Raw genomic sequence first — 19,354 nt, forward strand, 5'->3', positions numbered from 1 at the left:
AAACCCATGAGATTTCACCAAATTCTCTCTCTCCCCTTTGATCATTTTTGAATGCAATTTATTTTCTGATTAATTGATGGTGAATTGTTGAAAAGAAAAAGCAGGATAAAATTTTCAACACAACACTACTTTTTAACTGGAGACACCATGGATTTAAACACAGGACATTATGGATGCAAAGCATACTGTTATAGGTTTGCGGGGGTCAGTTTGGATGATACACATGGGTCCCTTTCCAAGCCTATGATCTCATTTCTGTGAGGTTAGAATCTAATAAGGGGAGACCTGCTGAACCAGACAAGCCAATTCCTTTGTTAAGGTAATAGCCTTGGCTGGCCAGTTAAATACCACGATTTGCTTATCTAAAAAGGTTGCCATGGAGACAAATGGGTGGGCCCTTTTCCACCTCACCTGGCTGGATGCCACATCATCCGAGAAAGGACAAAATAGGTCATGGGATGCTGTGTGTGAGATAGAGTTTTGGCTGATGCATTCCCTCTAACATGTCCAGGAGAAAAACTGGGGGTGCATTTCCTGGGCCGCACTCCTGGATGAGTCAAGTGACCTGTTTGAGAATATTGAGCCATGCTCTCACGGGACTATTCAGGTTTTATCCAGACAATTGAACAGTATGCTGATGCTGGAAGCTGGAGGCACAGAAACATGTCTTGCTCTTTGCCAGACCCAAAACTCTTGCTTGAGGATCTCCCTTGAAACCTAACGGAGAGGCAATATCTGTTGGAATGGTAATGCGGTGAGCCTCTCCATTCTCTGCTCACGATGTATATGTGCGGCAATAAAACCATAAATCCTAAAGACACCACAGTCTCCATTGACCTTCATTCCAAGGAAACCAAACCCTGGATAAACCCTGAAGACTCTTGCGGCACAAATATCAGGGTACATGCAGCCATTTGCTCTAATGCTAAGATATGGGCTCACACAAGATGGGGATGGGGTGAGGCACGAAGTTCAACACCCTGCCTCACCTTGTGGCAATTCCTGGTGCCCCAAAGGAATTCAAGAGCTTAGGGTGAAGGAATGGGTTTCTGTGCAGTCAGTCTGAAATGGGGAGAGGGTGCCTGGAGGATATATATACTGTATGCAATTTCTCTTGCTTTTGTGCTTGTGGTGAACCAATTCGCGCAGTGCCTTCTGCTATCCAGAGAGCAGAATAAACTCTTTCTCTGAACCAAACCACGGTGTCATTTGACTTCCTTCCTCCCGTCCAGGAGCAACGCTCACCCAACCAATCGGTAAAGTCTAATAAGGCTACAAGGGGACCCCCATACACATACATGCTCAAAAACAGTGCCATAAGGGAGCCTTCCAAATAAAAATGACCCTTCATCCTTTAAGCAGCCTCCAGAACTCTCTCCAGGGCACATGCTCGCTTCATCTTACTGGTCCTGCTTTGCAGCATGTGTATTGGTCTGGTTGGAATATTTTTCTTGAACCTGGTCAATATTCTAGTCAGTTTACTTGGGTGCAGGAGGGTACATCAAGCTTACTGTACAAAGGTAACTTTTACATTTATTGCTCCACCCAGTTTAGTTTCTGGTCGTGCCACCCATGGGCATGTCGCCACCAGAAGCTTGCCAAGAAGGGAACATGACCCTTGGGCAGAGAAAGAGACCCACCACCTGTACTTAGCACATCCATCCCTATCTTGAAGCCCAACTGCTGGAGAAACATTCCTGCAGCAGCATCCACCCATTTACATGTCGCGCACTTGGCACAGAAACATAATCAAAATCTCTGGAAATACTGTCCCCTAGGCTCACCTCAACATCTCTTTGCCCCTTGGCTCACCCTCTGCTGCCGCCACCTCCACGAGCTATTGCTCTGGCAAAAGCAACCTTTGCAAGCAGATTGATTGAGCCAAGTGATCCTCTAAGCAGGCGCTCTGCCTTGCAGAAGGAACGCAAGCCGGCAACGGGACATTTAAGGTTCCTTGTAGCTGAGCACTTCATCTAGTTTATATTTACAGCGTAATGGCTTTTCAGCCTCACTAACTTCCATTTCCAACAAAGAGACTTCTACTGTACTGCCCTCAGCTTAAGTGCTAACTACAGCTTCACGTTAATAAATATTTTAGACCTGGGGAACTTTAAACTGCGGTGGCTCCATGCCAGCTGTCTGCAGCCCCCGACGAGAGGGAGGGAGGGAGGGAAAGGGTTTGAATGTGCAAGAACAGAAGAACATCAAAAGAGTCCTCCATAAGAACAATGGACCATCGAGTCCAGCATCCCATCCTCACAGTGGCAAATGGGGCTGGGGGATATATCAATACATCGTCCCAAACTGGTTTGAAGTCAATAGTGTGATATCAGCTTTGTAATTTTTGACCTGGCAATATATTATGAATCATGGGGTGTGTGGGTATGTGCTATCACAATGTGGGGGAAACCGTGAAACCAGCCAATGCCTCTACATAGTTCCATCTTTATTTCAGACATTGTGATATATCAGTATATCACAATGTTTAGCTGGTTATATGTATATCTGTCAGGGACTGGGCAGAGGGGGAATGGTGGAGGTTGCCTCCCAGCCTGACCCTTCCAGAGAAGAAGACAGTTCATAGTTACAACAGGGGTTTGAGGGAGGTCACAGCTCAGAGGAAGTTGGGAAATAGTGGGAGAGGAGGAAGAGGCAGAGCTGGAGCAGCTAGCTGACACGTTATCACTAGAAAGCATTCCAGACCCACCATCTCCCAGAACCCGGCGAGCCTTAAAAATAGGAGCTCAGAGATGGATGGCCCTACTGTTGATGAATGAGGAAGTGGGAGAGAAGAGGGGGTGGAGATTTACTCAGGACAAAGACGTTATTCCAAGAGGCTGCATTCTGAAGCCCCTCTCTGTAAATATTGAATAAAAAGTAGATGGTAAAGACTTTTCCTTGTCTTATCTGTTCCTGGCAACCTGCCGCGGGGGTTAGAACCTCTACAGCCTGACAATATCACAGTGTTGAAAACCAGATACAGTGGTACCTTGGTTCTCAAATGCCTTGGTACTCAAACAATTTGGAACCCAAACACTACAAACCCGGATGTAAGTGTTCCGGTTTGCGAACTTTTTCCAGAAGCCGAAAGTGATTCATTTTGAGTGTTACACTTCCGTTTTGAGCACCACACTTCAGTTTTGAGGGTTACTCTGTCTGTTTTTGCTATTTATTTTGCGTTTTTGTTTTTGCGGCTTTTGTTTTGTTTTGCTTTTGTGACTGTGTGGAACCCAGTTCAGCTACTGATTGTTTGATTGTGCGACTGCAGTACATGGTTTATTGCTTTCATTTTATGGATCAATGGTCCTGTTAGATAGTAAAATTCATGTTAAATTGCTGTTTTGGGGGTTGTTTTTAAAAGTATGGAACAGGTTAATCCATTTTGCATTACTTTCTATGGGAAAGCGCACCTTGGTTTTGGAATGCTTTGGTTTTGGAACGGACTTCTGGAACGGATTAAGTTTGAGAACCAAGGTACCTCTATATTGCCCTGTCCTAATGGCCAACCAGAGGCCTGTGGGGGAACTTCAAGTAGGCTTTGAGCCTTCTCCCATCCTATGGTTTTCAGCAACGTAGTCACTGATAGCCCATGAATTTGTCCAGTCCTTTTTTAAAGCCATCCAGTTTGTTGGCCATCACTGGCTGCTGGGGGAGTGAGTTCCGTACATCAACTATGCGTTGCATGAAGAAGGACTTTCTTTTATCCATCCTTCACTTTACAATCGTCCAAATGAATGGTTAGGCTACCATGCTGTGTGCGTCAGGTGAAGAGCTGGGGAAGAATATTTGCATTCAGTAACAGCATCAGGCCAAGGACTTCTTCCCTTACAATACACAAGAACAGGATGAAAATATCCACATCGAAGGAGGAGGAAGCCACAAATCCATCAGAAAAGTGGGTTAGCTCCACTTGCCATTGTCTGCCTGGTCTGTGTTGTGGGAAGAATGGGCCTCTCTAAAAGAATATGCTGCCAATGGCATTGTATGGAGAAATTTAAAAAGCCTTGTTTGTAGGGAAATTGTGGGGGGGGGATGGGGGGAGAGATCCACTTGACTTGAAGAATCGCAAGACAAAAAAACCACCCTCCACTGTCTCAAATAAGTGTCCCCTTCTGTTGCACGTGACATTACCTTGCAAAAGGGATATGCAGAAGAACAGGATTTTCAGATGGCTTTGATTTCCTCACAAACTGCAAACCCTATTCATTAAGAGGGAAGTTTGGCATTCATTAGAAGGTGCATTAAAAAGCTTTTGTGATCTTGCTAGCCTCAAGAATTAGACCTCAGAGGGCAATAAAAAAAAAGAGAGAGAATGTTTTTATTGAATATCCTAATAGATACACATGGGTTTCATATTTTTTTACAAAATATATTATTTGCCTCCAAATAATTTGCCTCCAAAGAGGCACAGCCAGGGGTGGGGAGATAAAAATGGGTCGCTCCTTTCCACAAGCTGTGTGAGCAAGGAGGGTTCAAACCTTGGAAATTACTACAGTACAGCTGGCCAATGGAAAGAATAATAGAATCATTGAATTGTAGAGTTGGAAGGGGCCACAAGGGTCATCTAGTCCAAACCCCTTCAATGCAGGAATCTTTCACACATCATAGGGCTCAAACCCATGACCCTGAGATTAAAAGTCTCATGCTCTAGCAACTGAGCTGTTTGTCCAGATAAGAGTGAAAGGTGAGCCTAGGAAGAGGCACCAAGAACAGTGAAAGCTGGGAGCATCATTGACTTCCCCATCTTTGCTTAACCCAAAGGTAGGGAACCTGTGGCCCAGCACATCTTGCTAGACCAGAATCTTCATCATCCATAACCACTGGCTACGCTGTCTGGGACTGATGGGATTTGGAGTCAAACAGCATGTGGTTCTTCATCTCTGTCCTAGGTGAATATTGCACATTTAATATGTCATCACTGATTGGTTGGGACAGGAGTCTAGGACAGGGCTGGAGAACCAGAGCCCTTCACAGATGTTGATGGACTACAACTCCCATCATCCTGAAACACTGTCCAGCCTCTCTCGGTCAGTCTGGAAGACCATAGAGTCTCCACTCCTGCCTTAACCTGTTCAGGAAAAGCAGAAGGTCAAATGGCCTCACAGGTGCCCCTCCCACACCCCAGAGCTTTTCCCCTAGAGATTTTTCATGAAGTCATAAGAAGAGCCTGCCTTTCATCGACTCCAACACCATTTGCTCTTGTGTTCCTTGTCCTCTTCCCTACCAGCCCCAACGGACAGCAGCCATCACTGGGATAGGATGAAGGTGTTAGTGCAGAGTGCTGCAGCACAATTGCTTATGGGAGTGAGGCCCTGTCAGCATACAACACTGGTGCTCAGAGATATGCACTGGTTCCCGATTTGCTACCAGGCCAAGTTCAAGATGTTACTATTCGTATTAGGGAGCCTCTTGGGCTTGCCGATCGAAAGGTTGGCAATTCAAATCCCCGTGATGGGGTGAGCTCCTATTGCTCTGTCCCAGCTCTTGCCAACCTAGCAGTTCGAAAGCACACCAGTGAAAGTAGATAAATAGGCGGGAAGATAAACAGCATTTCCATGAGCTCTGGCTTCCATCACGGTGTCCCGTTGCACCAGAAGCGGTTTAGTCATGCTGGCCACATGACCTAGAAAGCTGTCTGTGGACAAACGCCAGCTCCCTCAGCCTGAAAGCAAGATGAGCGCCGCCACCCCATAGTCGCCTTTGACTGGATTTAACCATCCAGGGGTCCTTTACCTTTACCTACTACAGTGGTACCTCAGGTTACATACACTTCAGGTTACATATGCTTCAGGTTACAGACTCTGCTAACCCGGAAATAGTACCTCAGATTAAGAACTTTGCTTCAGGATGAGAACAGAAATCTTGCTCCAGCGGTGCGGCAGCAGCAGGAGGCCCCATTAGCTAAAGTGGTGCTTCAGGTTAAGAACAGTTTCAGGTTAAGAATGGACCTCCGGAACGAATTAAGTACTTAACCCAAGGCACCACTGTATTAGTACATAAAGGCTGTAACAGCTTGGGACCAGTTCGCCTACAAGATTGCCTTACCACATACAAACACCTGTACAACTGCTTCAACCAATGCAACTGGCACTTCCACAGGTTCCACATAGCACCCATTTTGCATTTGTAACTACTCCATCTTTGAGTGTGGCAGCAACTACACTTCGGAACCCCCTGCCTATTAATACCAGGCAGGTAGCCTTTGCTGTGGTCTTTTTGGCACCTGCTAAAAACAGTTTAGAAAGTTGGTGAGAGTTTTAATCAGTTTTTAAGTTTTCAAATGCCTTAAATTAATGTTGTTAATTTTTTCTTATTGATCATTTTATCATTTTATCATTTCAGCAAACCACTCTGAGGGGGGCTTTTTTTTAATAGCCAAGTGGCATATAGATTGTATGAAATAAAATGAATGAATGAAGAGGCATAGAGCCCTGACATCTCCGTGGAAATTCTAGCCAACGCTCTTCTTCATCTTGATTTCCTTCCCAACTGATGTGAGGAAGATTGATCTGCTTGCAAAATTACCCTCATTCTAAGTTTTTGTGCACAATCACACACACCCCCGGGGGGGGATAACAAAAGGAAACTGCAGAGCTGAGAAAGACCCAGAATGATATTTTGGGGAGATGGGATTCATGGGAAATTGTGGCACGCCAAAGGCTTAGTGATGAATCAGGAGACATGTGGACAGGAATGGAGATAAAGTTTAAGGCGTGGAGCCCATTTGATTGCTGGGCTTCAAACAGGCGGCAGCTGGCTTCAGAAATGTCTCACCTGGACCAGCGCTTAACAGGGAAATCTTGAGCATGCCGGTTTTACAAATGGGGCATTCAAAGGGTAATTGGACCTCTGCGCTTTTTTTTGAGCCAGCATCTGGATGGAGTGGAAGGAGGGCACATCAGGAATAACAAGGAGGCTGATCGCTGGGAGATCCACTTTGAGACAGCAATCGAGCAAAAGGCAACTTAATGGCAAGAGAAGCGCAGCCATCAGCAGAACAAGAGGAAAATCAGAGACGGCTGCAGCAGGGCAAGTTTGGCTTTGCATGGCGAGTTCCCGCCCCCCACCAGGATAAATAAAGACACGAGACACCATGGTTTAAGGTTAAATGGGCGAATTAGGCCACAACTTTATTGAATTCAGGAATGAGAGGCATTGGCTTAGGCATTGGTCCTAACGACTATCCGGCTCCAGCCCATTTGCTGGAGACACGGGGAAGGGTTAACACTATATCAGGGGAGTCTCCCGCCAAGGCACGTTGACTAGGAGCTCCCCCGGGTCACCGCTCGGGGGCGTGCCTTTGGCTCACACCTCCATAGGCTTCGGACAGGGCCACGCCCCCCGGAGTCCTTTAACGGACCACCCTTCGCTCACTGGGAGGAGGTGATGGCGTTCCTCCCCACACACACACATCCTCTTAACCCCTTCTTACCAATGCCTACCGCCACATGAGCAATCGCTCGCCGCCAATACTCTCATGCCTGAAACCAGCCCCCGCTCACGTGGGGGGTGGGCATGAAGCCCGCAACCCCACCTCCTGGGCAGGCCGGAAGTGGCTTTGTGAGACATATTTGGACCAATGATGGATAGACGTTCTGCTCCTGGCACATTGAGAAGAAGCCAGATCATCCCCCCTCCCCAAAAAAGGTGGACATTTGGGAAATGATCCAAGCTCCAAATTGGTTCTTCCCCGCCCGCTCCCTTCAGCCTTGCCTATTTGTGATTAGAAAATCCCAGGAGTTGTCACTCACGTCCTTCTCACCACAGCCACCAGCAGGCTTGAGCTGACATAAATTGGAGCGAGACCAAAGGAAATGAGAAGTGGTTAAGACGAGGCATGTTTCAACAACCGTCCAAAGTGTCACATTTTCAGGGGAAGCTGAACAAGAAGCAGCTCATAATGCATCTGTGACTCACCCAACCAGCGCAGGCTTCATGAATGCCTGATCTTCACCTGAAGTAAACATCTTCCTTGGTTGAGAATGATTGTTGTTTAGTCATTTAGTCATGTCCGACTCTTCGTGACCCCCTGGACCAGAGCACGCCAGGCACTCCTGTCTTCCACTGCCTCCCGCAGTTTGGTCAAACTCATGCTGGTAGCTTCGAGAACACTGTCCCACCATCTCGTCCTCTGTTGTCCCCTTCTCCTTGTGCCCTCCATCTTTCCCAACATCAGGGTCTTTTCCAGGGAGACTTCTCTTCTCATGAGGTGGCCAAAGTATTGGAGCCTCAGCTTCACAACCTGTCCTTCCAGTGAGCACTCAGGACTGATTTCCTTCAGAATGGATAGGTTTGATCTTCTTGCAGTCCATGGGACTCTCAAGAGTCTCCTCCGGGGAAAGAGCCCCGGCTCGCTATCGGCAATGGGTGGCCTGTGGCTATCCGGGTTCAAGGCTGTTGCTTTAATTCACATAGCCCTAAACAACATGGGCACAAAGTAACGATGGGTATGCTCTGCCTCCACAATTGAAGGCGGTAATGTTTTGTGCTCAGATGTTGCCTGAAGTTTTCCCACAGGCCTTTGGTTGGCCACTGAGAGAGCAGGATGCTAGACGAGATGGGCCATTGGCCTCATCCAGCCTCTTCTTAACATTCTTATATTATATGCTTCTTCTAGGAAGCCAACAAGCAAAACCTAAGTGCATCTGTCTGCAAAACTGGCATTCAGAGGCAATACTTCTTCCAGCAGTGAAGGCAGAGCATAGTCATCATAGCCAGTAGCCACTGACAGCCTTCTCCTTTCCTTGAACCCGGATAGCCACAGGCCACCCATTGCTGATAGCGAGCCGGGGCTCTTTCCCCAGAGCACCCCAGATTGTATGGAGCTGGAGGAGACTCTTGAGAGTCCCATGGACTGCAAGAAGATCAAACCTATCCACTCTTAAGGAAATCTGTCTAATCCTCTCATAAAGCCATCCAAGTTGATGGCCATCACTGCTTTCTTGTGGGAGTGAGTTCCAACCAGATGCCGCTTCTGGGAAGTCTTGCAAGCAAGAAATGTGTTATAATAATACAGCCGTACCTCAGAAGTCAAATGGAATCCATTCCGGAAGTCTGTTCAACTTCCAAAATGTTCGGAAATGTGCCTTCCAATTGCAGCCAATCGGAAGCTGCGGAAGCCCCGTCAGACATTCAGGTTCCAAAGAATGTTTGCAAACCGGAACACTCACTTCCATGTTTGCGGCATTCAGGAGCCAAAACATTCGACTTGCAAGGCGTTCGACTTCTGAGGTATGACTGTAATAAAAAAATTTAAATTTATATCCCACCCATCTTGCTGGGTTCCCCCAGCCACTCCGGGCAGCTGACAACATATATAAAAACACAACAAAGCACCAAACTTTTAAAAAACAAAATATTCTATACAAGCAACAAACAAACCAATACACCAATAGAAACCAATAATTACAACAACAACAACAACAACCAGTTTACAGTTATACCCAAATTAAAATAACTGCCAACCCCAACTAAACATTTAACCAACATCAACAGGACTTTCCCCCTTCTGATTCCCGGCAACCAGACACTTCTCACTCAATCTTCCCATTTCTTTAGATGCTGATATGAGCTGGTAGTGAACTGATCATCATCTCAATAGCATCAGGCGGGAAAGGATTTCTTAACCTTTTCCCTCCTGCTGCTTCACTCCCCCGAAACTGCTATTTGCATTTGGGGGAAAACAAGAGCTTCTCTCCCAAAGCTTCAGAAAAAGCATGATTCTGCACCTTCCATTTCCCACAATAATCACCATCCCTTACAGGGGTATAGTATTTGCACTTAAAAATAAACAAACAAACAAATCTCATTTGGCTCTGAGTCCATATCACATAGGCAGCATAGCAAATGGAAGAAAAATCCCATTCATGAGGCAGGAGCTCATTTGCCGCTGACAAATGGGTGTGTGTCCCTGAGAAACTGGGTCACCAATGACAGGCGACAGGCCTGCCTTTCATACCTGAGATGCGTGACTCCCTCTGGGGTTTATTTTCGTCCACCCTGCAGTTTCCGTCCAGGAGAGCAGAGAGTTTCTCTGAAGATTATGACCAGTTAAGCAGGGGGAGAGCCTTTGGGTCTGCTTAAGTCACCTCAACATCTGCTAGATTAGCTAGCAAGGCCTTGGGTCTCTTCGATAACCCTCACAATATCACCATAGCTGCGCTATATTCAGGGTAAGGCTGTCTGGGAAATGAGGGGATTAAGAGAAGAATTCATCAGCAGTGACTTCTCTGTTTCTCATTTTTCTATTCTAAAGTTCAAGTCATCCCATTCCTGCATTTAGTTTGCACCTTAAAATAATAATTAAAAAATCCACATGATAATTCATATGTGATCAACTCCCTCCTGGAAACCAGTGTCCCCACTGTAGAAGGACGTGTGGATCCAGAATTGGCCTCCACAGTCACTTACAGACTCATTGTTAAAACCGTGTTTATGGAAGACAATCTTACTTGGCTACGAGTGATCACCAAAGGTACATTTTTGCACATTACTTTCACAGATGTTGCTCACTTTCGTGCACATTACCCCCTGCTTGCATGTTTTGGGCCTGGTGAGCTGCATCACAAAATTCAGAGAAGTGTGACTCTTGAAGGACAGTGGACTTCCTTTTCTTTTCTTTTCTTTTTTTTAGAGGAAGAGTTTGGGGTTGATATCCCACTTTATCACTACCCTAAGGAGTCTCAAAGCGGCTAACATTCTCCTTTCCCTTCCTCCCCCACAACAAACACTCTGTGAGGTGAGTGAGGCTAAGAGACTTCAGAGAAGTGTGACTAGCCCAAGGTCACCCAGCAGCTGCATGTGGAGGAGCGGAGACACGAACCCGGTTCACCAGATTACGAGTCCACCGCTCTTAACCACTGCACCACACTGGTTCTCAGTGGCCTTCCTTTTTGGTAGCCAGAATGGCGAATTAGATGGATCCTCTTTAAAATGCAAATGGAAACAATTCCTAGGAGGTGGAATTGGTGTGTGAGAGTGAAAGAAGCTCAGCCACTTTTTCTCCAGCAACTCTTACACACATACACAATACAGACCCTAGGAGCTGCTGCCCTTGCTCTGTCTGCTTGCCAACTCTACCCACCCGTCCATCCTTTTGACAACCCCCTTTCCCCACACCTGGCCAGACCTCCTCTCTTTACACTTTCCCCATACTTCATAGCTCATCCCATGCCCCATAACCTCTTAATGGAGGGAGGAGGAATTTCAGAGAGCGGTTTTCAGAAGCAACCTCTCTCCCTCTGTTAAGCCTCATGGCGGCTACATTCAACCGAGGGGGCCTAGCACTACCCTGAGTGGTCTGGTGACCTTAACAACCAAGAGTGTACTTGTTGTCATCCTGTTAGGCTGGGTATGTAACAAAGGGGAGCACACTGGGGTGAAGCCGTCCTCTTTCGTTTGTCCCTGTGCTAGTTTCAGTTTGTTGGTTAGTTTTTTCCAGTAGGGCTGCTTCCCATATGGTTTGGTACCAGTGGTCCATGTTCATTCCTGACCTGTCCCTCCAGTGTCTAGTTATACCCATCTGTCAGGGGTTCAGGAGCAGAGGCAAGGGCAAGGGAGGAAACAGAGAGCGAGGGGGAGGAGGCAGAAGAAAAGATGAGTGATGACGACGACCCGAGATCTCCGAGTCTTTCCAGTGAATCAGAAGATTCACAGAAAGGAGCACCAGTGGCCAGGGCAAGGGGGGAGCCTAGGGGGACACCCCAGGAAGATAGAGCCAGAGGGGACTCAGAGGGGAGCAGTTGGAGATCGGGACCAGCGTCACCGCCAGAGCAGGGAAGAGGAAGGGCGCCAGGGATCAAGCGCTGGCAGCTCACAACAGGAGGGAGGGCACGAGTCAGGAGTGGCCACACCTCCACCAGGGAGCGAAGAAACGGTCAGATGGAAAGTGGAAGGTTGGGCGCGCGCGCCAAGTTCAAATGCACAGGAAAGTGACGCAGTAGGCAGCCCGGAGAGGGAGCCAGGTCCTAAAGCCCGGCGCAAGGAGACAGAAGGGTCCGGGGGGTCGGCGTCGGAGGAGTCCCGGAGGGAGGAGACCCCGGGGGGCAGAGGGACCCAGAGGAGAACAGTCAAGCGGAAAAGGTGGAGCAGGGCTAGGATATTAAGTTGGTGCACAAGGGGCGGAGACTCAGACGGAGCTTCGCCGATCTAACCATAAGACGTAGAGTTGCACGCAGCAGCGTGAGAATGGAAACTGTAACTCAATAAAGACTTTTACTTAAGGATCGCTGGCTAGCGTGATCCTCTGTGAGCTAGGATCGGGGAGCAACTCTGACACCATCAATATGGCTAACTTGACCCCAAAACTCATACCCCCTCAAACACACAAACAAAACTCGCTGAAGTCAGCTGAAGGCAACCAAACAGGTCCTGCCCCCCACAATCTCTGTCACTGCCAACAAAAACAAATAAATTAGGATTGCCATATTTTAAAGAGCTAAAAAGACGACACATTTGCCGACTTCTACTTTTAACTATGGATCACTATAATGATTCTGCCTGTCATATGTCCTGGAAAAACAGGACATATGGCCTCCCTAAACATGACTTGAAATAGAACCTACCCATGTGAAACTGACACAAAAACCTTACGCATACACAATGTAAAATATTGAAAATTTACTAAGGTAACGGACCCCTGGACACTTAAGTCCAGTCAAAGGCGACTATGGGGTTGTGGCACTCATCTCGCTTTAAGACCGAGGGAGCCAGCATTTGTCCACAGACAGCTTTCCAGGTCATGTGGCCAGTAGGACTAAACTACTTCTGGCGCAACAGAACACTGTGACAGAAACCAGAGTGCATGGAAATGCTGTTTACCTTCCCGCTGCAGTGGTACCTAGTTATCTAATTGCACTGGCATGCTTTCAAACTGCTAGGTTGGCAGAAGCCGGGACAGAGCAACGGGAGCTCTGTTGCAGGGATTCAAACCGCTGACCTTCTGACTGGCAAGCCCAAGAGGCTCAGTGGTTTAGATCACAGCGCCACCCACGTCTTATCTCTCCCCCCCTTCTCCCCCAACCATATACTGTCTGTAACATCAGTGTCTCTCAGGGCTGCCATCTCACCCTCAGGATTGTGGGTGCCAGCCACCACAACACAGACATGTAATGTCACATGCACGACAAGCCTTTGATGTCGCATGTCTATCTTGCAGTGGCCAGCGGCAGCAGCTCCTCTTCCTCTTCCTCTCTTCAGACAGCGAGGCACCCTTTTCCAGGGGGAAGGGCTCAGACTCGGAGGCAGAGGGACTCCATGTCCGAGCCCAACCTCCCAGAAAAAGATGCCTCACTGGCTGGGGAGGATGGAACTGAACTGCTTCTCTCTCTGAGGCAGCGCACTGCCGCCTACCGGTTTGTCTCCTTACTTTGTGGGTGCCCAAGCACCCACAGCCCCCTGGAGTTGGCTCCTATGGTGGATCATGTTAAATATGTGGGATGTAATCCACTGGGAGCAGTCAAATACAACATTCCTTGTTTTGCTAGAGTGGACATGCAAGGGAATGTTTGGTCCAGCTAGTCAAAACTTCCTGTTCCTCCTGGCCTGGAGCATCCTTCCTTGCATGTGACTAGTGAGTGGGCGTGACCTTTCCAGATCTGGTAAAAGGACAAGGCATGCTGCCACTCTCTTTCTTTCCATCTTCCTTTCATCCTATGAATGGCTGGCTGTCAGCCAAGCAGGTCATCTTCCTTATGGGGTAAACCTGTTTTTATACGTTTGTAACTTTAAGCCTTTTGAATTATGGTGCTGGAGGAGACTCTTGAGAGTCCCATGGACTGCAAGAAGATCAAACCTATCCATTCTGAAGGAAATCAGCCCTGAGTGCTCACTGGAAGGACAGGTCGTGAAGCTGAGGCTCCAATACTTTGGCCACCTCATGAGAAGAGAAGACTCCCTGGAAAAGACCCTGATGTTGGGAAAGATGGAGGGCACAAGGAGAAGGGGACAATAGAGGATGAGATGGTTGAATAGTGTTCTCGAAGCTACCAGCATGAGTTTGACCAAACTGCAGGAGGCAGTGGAAGACAGAAGTGTCTGGCGTGCTCTGGTCCATGGGGTCATGATGAGTCGGACACGACTAAATGACTAAACAACAACAACAACTTTAAGCCTAAAGCCTGCCTTCAGGAATCACACTGTGCTCTGTCTGATTCTGAACAAACTTTCTTTTTATTGCTTACGAATAAGACTGTGGTGTCTTTATTCTTTTAGGAGGGATTCAAGGGGTCTTACCAGGAAAATATTAGAACATACTTCAATCTGGACAAGCCAGATTGAATTGTGTATTGTCTTAAGAAACTCACACAAGTTAGCAACTAGTTTTCTGCTGTGTAAAGGGGAATGTAAACTCTGCTAAGTGAAAGAACTTGCTAGCGCAAGTTAGGAAGGATATTAATAAACAATATTTTTAAGTTGTGGGTAAACATATCAGACGACACAGCGATTCTTCAAACAGCTCTTGTTTATTCACAGGCCAGAACAGAACTGAACTGAAGGGTTCAGCCAGCCTGCTTATATAGAGCTCCACTACAACGCAACAGTAACCATTTTCTGTAACTATCCAATCACTGAACGTCACTTTCAATCCCTTATTTGCATATGTAGACATGAGTAAAAACTATCTACAGTATCCCCCTGCTGGCCCAGGGTGAGAACTTCAGTACATAACAAATATAATAATAATAACAATTTATTATTTGTACCCTGCCCATCTGGCTGGGTTTCCCCAGCCACTCTGGGCAGCTTCCAACAAAGATTAAAAATACATCAAAATGTCACACATTAAAAATTTCCCTCTCCTGCACCCTGAACATTTTCACAGAATATAACCGATTTGCAGAAAGGACTCTACGAACTGAGACACTTTATGTACTTTCTCAACCCAAGAAAATATGCAATAAAAACAATTCAACAACAACAACCCCATGTGTCTTTAGGTGAGGAGGTAATCTGTACCCTGCGTTTGAGAAAGTGCAAGGTCACTGCACCCACTTTGGGTCACACCCAACAGCAGCATGGTGGTTGACCGAGAATGAATTTGTCCCTTGGGCTGAAATGATTCGGGTTGTCCACACCCGTTGTACTCTCTGCTCCACAACCACAAGAAGAGCAGAATCCTGAGAACCTCCACCAAGAGATAAGATGCTGCTGAACCCTGACCTCCTCCCCATCCTCCTGCTGCCCTGACAGAGCATGTACCTGTCATGGAAGAAGAAGTTTTGGCTCTAGCAAATCCACCATACTGATCAAAACGCCCTGGGAATTATGCAGAAAGTAACCTTTTAGTTTATTGCTCCTGTTTCCATTTCGGAAATGTCCTTCAAAATGCCAGGCAGTGATTGGATTGCACCCTCCCCCTCCTAAGGATGTGTTTTGTGGGGGTTTTTAAGGTAGATATAAACTGCAGTCTGAAAGCACACTCCTTTCCAACATCATTTTCTTGGTATTTTTTTAATTATAGCAAATCATTATCATTCATCTGATGGAAGGTTCTGTTTCCTTCTCTGTGTGTGGACATACCCTGCTTTCTATACTGTTTATATTTTTTACACACACACACACAAACACACATCACCCTTAGAACTTACAGCGGGGAAGAAAAAATGAATTAATATTCAGTGAAGCTCTCTGGATTCTGGAGATTGCCCCGCACACTCTGCAAAGGCCCAGATCACAGTCTTCTTATTTCCCCAACTATTTCAGTTGGGCTGGTATAGACATATTAACCTCCCACAATTTTAAAAATAAACTATTCATGATTTTCAATTTTATGCATTTCAATTATTTTACAACCATTTTAACATTCCAAAACTCAACTTCCTTCCCCCTCTTTCTGCAGTTCCTTAAATTTAGTTTTTTTATATAATTTCTGCATTTTCCTAATTAACTTCACCTACTCATTTATTCATCTACATTAAATGTATACTCTTATAAAACTGCAGGTTATTACAACAATCCTGCCAAAGTTCTTATCCACTTGCAGTTTGTTTGTAAATATTCAACAAACCATTTCCATTCTTTTATAGAAAGTTTGTTACCTTGATTTTTTTATTTTTCCAGTAAGTTTTGCCATTTCCGAATATTCCATAGTTTTTGTATCCATTCCTCTTCCATCGGGACTTCCCCATTTTTCTTTGCCAATGGGTTGTGTCCTATGTTAACTGGTCAAGGGGGGGGGTGCCTTTTTACTTTTCCAATTTGGGCAACGAATTGTGTTGGGATCTGGATGCAGCAGACATAGGGAGCTGCTTTGTATTGAGCCAAACCATTGAGTCCACCTGGCTCAGTGTTTTCCACACCTGGGGTAACCAAGGTGATACCCTCCAGATTTTATTTTATTTTTGATGTATTAATATTAATAATAATAATAATAAAATTTCATTTATACCCCGCCCTCCCCGGCCAGAGCCAGGCTCAGGGTAGCTAACACCAGTAAAATTACAATTTTTTTAAAAAAAAACAATTTAAAATACGGTTAAAATATAATTTAAAATGCACCTCATTTTAATAGTAGCCGATAAATCAAGACCATAAGGGGAGGGAAACATAAGGGTCTGACTGAGTGCAAACCAAAGGCCAGGCGGAACAGCTCTGTCTTGCAGGCCCTGTGGAAAGATGTCAAGTCCCACAGGGTCCTGGTCTCTTGTGACAGAGCATTCCACCAAGTCGGGGCCAGGGCTGAAAAGGCCCTGGCCCTAGTTGAGACCAATCTAACCACCTTGCAACTTGGGACCTCCAAGTTGTTGTCATTTGTGGATCTTAAGGTCCTCTGCGAGGCATACCAGGAGAGGTGGTCCCGTAGGTACGTGGGTCCTAGGCCGCATAGGGCTTTAAAGGTCAAAACCAGCACCTTAAACCTGACCCTGTACTCCACCTGACCCTGTACAGTTCCCAACGTCTCTGACCATTGGCGGAGGGGCTGATGGGCATTGTGGTCCAACAAACTCTGGCGAGGCTGGGATTGAAGGGCACTTGGCTGCTGCCTTCGTCTCACACCGCCCTCCCAGCTGCAAGCCAATTTGAGAGGCTGCGGTGATCCAAGGGCCACATTGGCCAGCCAGGCCTTGCTTGGCTCCTCCAGCGAGGGCTGGGCGCCGACAAACTACTCTGCATTGCTAAGTTCTGCCTCCACTGACAGAGGCAGGATGGCCCAGCATACCAGTCACTGGGCATCACAGGTGGGCAGAGTGCTGTTGTGCTCAGGTCCAACTTGCAGACTTCCCACAGGCATCTGGATGGCCACTGGTGAAGCAGGATGTTGCACTAGATGGGTCTCTGCCTGATCCAGCAGGCTCATCTTACATTACCACATTGGCTACCCATGGTCTACAGTGATGAGACATCCCCAGCACCTACCAGAAGGTGCCAGGATTTGAACACTTCTGCATGCAAAGCTCATCCCTGTCAAGGACCGTGCTGAGGAGGGCTGCACTGAGGAGGAAGGGTGGGAGCCACCCCGCCCCCTGCTCCTAATCAGGACCTTGAATCTTCCCAGGAGCAGGAGGACAGTATAGATTTGGAACAATGGTTTGCAGAGGGGCATAGTTCAGAAGGCAGAAGCTGGGAACTACAGTGGTACCTCGGGTTAAGAACTTAATTCATTCCGGAGGTCCGTTCTTAACCTGAAACTGTTCTTAACCTGAGGTACCACTTTAGCTAATGGGGCCTCCCGCTGCTGCTGCTGCCACCGCCACTGCACTGCCGCTGCGCGTTTTCTGTTCTCATCCTGAAGCAAAGTTCTTAACCCGAGGTACTATTTCTGGGTTAACAGAGTCTGTAACCTGAAGCGTCTGTAACCTGATATACCACTGTACTGGATGGGGAACAGCTAGCAGAAGAAACACTAGAAGAGAAAGGGTTAATAGATTCATAGTCTCTGAACATCATTCTCCCCCCCCCCCATCCCTAAGGACAGGGAGAGCTCAGAGAGTGTTAGAACAAAAAGAGCAGAAGGTACAAGCTCAGATTACAAGGCGTAGGAGTGACGTACATTCATAGGGATGGAATGGGGTAAGCCTTAATTGGGTGCACCGCCGTTCTAGAGATACACTTTCTTTTGTCTCTTGCTGTGTTTATTAAAGAAACTAACTGGTAAGACCTTCCTTTCATTTGATCTGCTTATTGACTGACACAGGGAAGGAAGCCGCTTCCCCAAGCCTGACAATACCCTCTAACATTTCTCAAATGAAAATAGGGACGTCCCATTCCATCATGATAATTTTACTATTTATACCCCACACACATCTGACCCAGCCACTCTGGGCAGCTTCCAACATATATAAAAACATAATAAAACATTAAACATTTAAAAAAACTTCCCTATACATGATTGCCTTCAGATGGCTCAGGGCTCAGATAACTCCATACCCTCCCACATTTCTTTGATGAAAATAGGGACATCCTAAGGAAAAGGGACGTGGGTGGGGCTGCGGGTTAAACCACAGAGCCTAGGACTTGCTGATCAGAAGGTGGGCGGTTCAAATCCCCGCGACGGGGTGAGCTCCCATTGCTCAGTCCCTGCTCCTGCCAGCCTAGCAGTTCAAAAGCACATCAAAGTGCATGTAGATAAATAGGTACCGCTCCGGTGGGAAGGTAAACTGCGTTTCCGTGCGCTGCTCTGGTTCGCCAGAAGTGGCTTAGTCGTGCTGACATGACCCGGAAGCTGTATGCCGGCTCCCTCGGCCAGTAAAGCAAGATGAGCGCCGCAACCCCAGAGTCGGCCACGACTGGACCTAATGGTCAGGGGTCCCTTTACCTTTACCTTTAAGGAAAAGTGGGACATTCCGGGATCAAATCAGAAACAGGGATGGCTTCTCTAAATCAGGGACGTCCCTGGGAAATAGAGACACCTGGAGGGTCTAAAAAGCTGGTGCTGTACCACTGAAGAATGGCCCTCTGCTTAGGGGCCTAGGAAGGTGCCGTATGATCAGCTCAATCACCTCTCTAGTAGTTCACCATTATCTGTACTGATAGGTAGTTTCTCTCCACTTTCAGACTGGGGACATTCCCAGCCCTACCTGGAGCTGTGACCTTCTACATGCAAAGCAGATGCTCCACCGCTGGGCTACGGATCCTGATCGTTCTGCACTGCTTTTAACCGCAGCGCCTGCTCCCAGGGGGTGTGGAAAGGGCAGCTGCAAGAGCTCTTCGCAGGATGTCATCGTTCCCATCAGAGGCCAATTAGGAGACCGCTTAAGACCTCCTTAATCTCTTGCCACTCCCTCATAACTGCAGATAAAACCTATTATAAGCCCATCACAAGCCACAGTAGCAATCACCTTAATTAATTAGCACTCAGGGCTGATCTATGCCAGTCTGACTGCTGGGTGATATAACCAGAGGTGGGGGGGGGGGG

The 19,354-nt window shown here is 47.1% G+C and overlaps 1 protein-coding gene across 1 annotated transcript in view; it reads right to left on the bottom strand.

The window, feature by feature from the left end:
* Window positions 1-19,354, bottom strand: part of RTN4R (reticulon 4 receptor) — a 122,069-nt gene that overhangs the window by 72,850 nt on the left and 29,865 nt on the right. The window lies entirely within an intron of this gene.

The sequence above is a fragment of the Podarcis vaucheri genome, assembly GCF_965113315.1.
Source record: "Podarcis vaucheri genome assembly, chromosome: 16".
NCBI classification, from domain to species: Eukaryota; Metazoa; Chordata; class Lepidosauria; order Squamata; family Lacertidae; genus Podarcis; species Podarcis vaucheri.